General features: G+C 41.9%; 1 non-coding gene across 1 annotated transcript; it reads left to right on the top strand.

Moving 5' to 3' along the window:
• Positions 1–1,584: 1,584 nt before the first annotated feature.
• Positions 1,585–1,800, top strand: LOC123460317. The gene has a single exon (XR_006636891.1). It is a non-coding gene; the product is annotated as a small nucleolar RNA U3 (small nucleolar RNA).
• The last annotated feature ends 1,331 nt before the right edge of the window (positions 1,801–3,131 follow it).

A 3,131-nucleotide genomic window follows, 5' to 3' on the forward strand; every position in this document is an offset into this window, starting at 1 on the left:
TTTATCTCCGGATCTCTGGTTTGGTGGAAGCTGAGTATCCTCTGTGTCTATCTGCTTCATCCTTGTGCTGATACCAGGTTCACCAAGAAAGCAGCAGTCTTGCTCATTTCTCCAATTCTTCTATGGTTTCAGCTGGGGTCCTGTGTCTATCTGAAAAAGAGAATCAGATTCTCCAGTGGAGAGCAAAGTCAGCACCAGTTAAATGGAATAACCATTGTTAACTTAAAGAGAATTTAATAACTATAGGTCCTTTTGTAGCCCAAGATTGGTGGGAGCTTGACATTGGAGAGTGAACTCTATCTACATATAATTATGACTTGTTTCCCAGCTTCAGATATGGGCTCTTTTCCACTTAGTGGAAAACAAGGAAAACTGACTTTGCTTGAATTAAGTGGATGATTGTTGCAGATCCGACTGCTTGAAACTGACTCCTTAGCCTTGCTGGTGGTGTCCTGAGGCCCTTTGGGTATGGGCGGGGGTGCTTTGTGGTCTCATCCAGGCTCTGACTTTGAAAGTCAACACTGAGTGGCTGGAGAAAATAGAATTTATTGTGTCCATTTTGGAGAAGAAGATGGGATTGGAATGGGAAGTTTCTCTATTTCTACTTACTCTCTTTCTTGAATTTTGTCCTTGTCTTCAAGAGAAGTGTATGCCTCATCTCCTTTACTTCAAGGCAGTAGCTCTTTGAGGAAGCAGATTTAATCTAGTTTAGCACACTGAACACCTCTTCCTTCAATCCAGGAGCTGACTGCATATGGGATGCCATCAGTCACAGGAAGTGCCTTTTGCTTTTGAATATGTACTCAGTGTTCAGTAGATGACAGTGTTTTTCTTGTCAGGATCCATTAGTGGTTTTGTTCTCCAGTGGTGATTTCCTCTGGAGCCTACAGAGCATGTGAAAGTTACTCAGAGTATAAAGGCTGGAGCTTTATCAGATTGTCTGCTGATGGAAGAAAGCCTTGTCCTGATCAGGCAAGCGAGGTTTCTGACAATCTGAGCCTGTGCTATTAATTTTCAGTGGTGGACTCACTTATCCATTACCTTCTATCTTATTTCACAGATTGACTTCAGGTCAGGTATTCTTGACTCTAGCTGTACAGAGCATGGTTAACAACACAATGCCTGGTACACAACAAAATCAATGCCCCCCCCCCAAACCTGATTGTGTGCTGAACTTGGGCTGAGGCCATGGAGCTCTGCGAGCCCCTTCAAGTCCTTGTCCATCTTCAGTTGAGCCAGTTTGCCCACAGAAAAACACCTGCTAATATTGCACTGGTTCCTTGATTCTATGATGTCACCAGTTTTAAGAGATACTATAGGCTCAATCACATATTGTTTGATTAAAAAAATAATAGGGCTGGAGAGATGGCTCTGTGGCTAAAGAATTTGCTTGCAAAGTCTCTGTTTCAATTCCCCAGTACTGACATAAAGCCAGAAGCACAAAGTGGTACATGTGCTTGGAGTCTGTTGGTTGCAGTGGATAGAGCAGAGGCCCTGGCGTGCCCCTTCTCTCTCACTGTCTATCTGCCTCTCTTTGTGTCTCTCTCAAACAAATAAAATAAAATCTTAAACAATAATAAATGTAAGACTATACTTTCAAGGATCATTTCTATACTGATTTACTAGAGAAGTTCCTCTGGCTGTGTAGAGTAACAGAAACCATGAGGAGGAGGCCTCAGTGTTCTCTCCTGAGAATGAAGCTGGTGCTGGGTGTTGTTTTGTGCAACTGCCCATTGCCACTGATGATTGTTCTTCTCTCCCTTTCGGAGAGTTAGAGGGAGAGAATGCAGTCTGAGTGGCAGAAGAAGAAGAAAATGAAGAAAAAAGAATAAATGTTGCATTAAAATACACCTTAGTTTTAGGTCAGGACATGACATGTTTCCAAAGATATTAAAATGTGGAAATCAATGTAAATTTTAGAATGAAGAGAGTAATATCGGACCATAAAAATAAAAATATTATCTGTACTTTTGGAGGGCAATTTGCATTGCAAAAGAGGATGCTTTTGAAATCAAAATATTGCAAAACAATTCAAAGTGATGCTCTGCTAGAGAAGGGTTCCTGAATCTTGGCAGTGCTAACATTTTGGACTGGATGGCTCTTTGTCATGGGCAGCTATGCTTCGCATTGGAGGAAGTTTAGCAATCCCCCTGGCCTCAGCCCACTAGATGCTAGCAGTGCTGCTATCACCCTCACAACCCACCTCAATTACATCGCTAGACACTTTAAAGTGTCCCTCTAGCAGAAGATAAGTTATACCTGGTTCAAATTTGCTTCAGGGCCAGTAGGCTGGGGGAATAACTATCTTTAGGGCAAGAGCTTAGATTGGTTAGAGTTTTATCATAGAGAACAGACCCCACTGTAGGTTTATCTGAAATGATGACAGGATATTTAGTCATCTACTGAACTGGTATGTGGGCAAAAGGAGAAGATTGGAGACTGCAACTTTCAAAAATGAATCTTGAAGCAACTTGTTTCCCAGTTGCAGATGTGGGTTCTTTCCACTGAACAGATCTGTTAGCCAATCCAAGAGCAGTTGGTTACCCACCATGGCTGTGTGCGACTGTTGCACTGTGTGAGCATCACGTCAGGTTGATTGCTGCTGAGTAGCTTAGATCTCAACTTGCTTGGACAGATGTTGGCCACTTTCCCCCAGTAGCTCATGGAGCAATTCTGGCACTAGACGGGCTGTTTGGGAACTAGTTCTCTTCCAGATTCCAGCCAGATCTCTCCATGTTCTGTACCAACAGCATATAGTGTCTTTGGTGATAGGGTCTAACCATTAACCTCTGGTGGGTAATCAATTGCTCTGACAGAAGTCTGTCTTCTTGTGAGAAACTTTGTGGGTCTCTCTGATGAACTTGCTTTGTTTTCTGTGTTTACTGTTTTGAGAATTATGTGCAATGGGGTGTTGCTTCTCTGGTTCTGTCTATTTTGCGTTCTGTGCACCTTTTATATTAGGATTGGTCTCTCTTTTGTAAGGTTGGGAAAATTTTCTTCAATAACTTTGTTGAAGATATTCTCTGTGCTCTTGACAATGTTTTAAGAGTCCTTATCTATTTTTTCTGTTTTTTTTCATTGAGTTATGAAATTCTATCCTTCATGTGGTCTATTCAGTCTGTGAGGCTTTC

The sequence above is a fragment of the Jaculus jaculus genome, chromosome 4 (genome assembly GCF_020740685.1).
Source record: "Jaculus jaculus isolate mJacJac1 chromosome 4, mJacJac1.mat.Y.cur, whole genome shotgun sequence".
Classification (NCBI taxonomy): Eukaryota; Metazoa; Chordata; class Mammalia; order Rodentia; family Dipodidae; genus Jaculus; species Jaculus jaculus.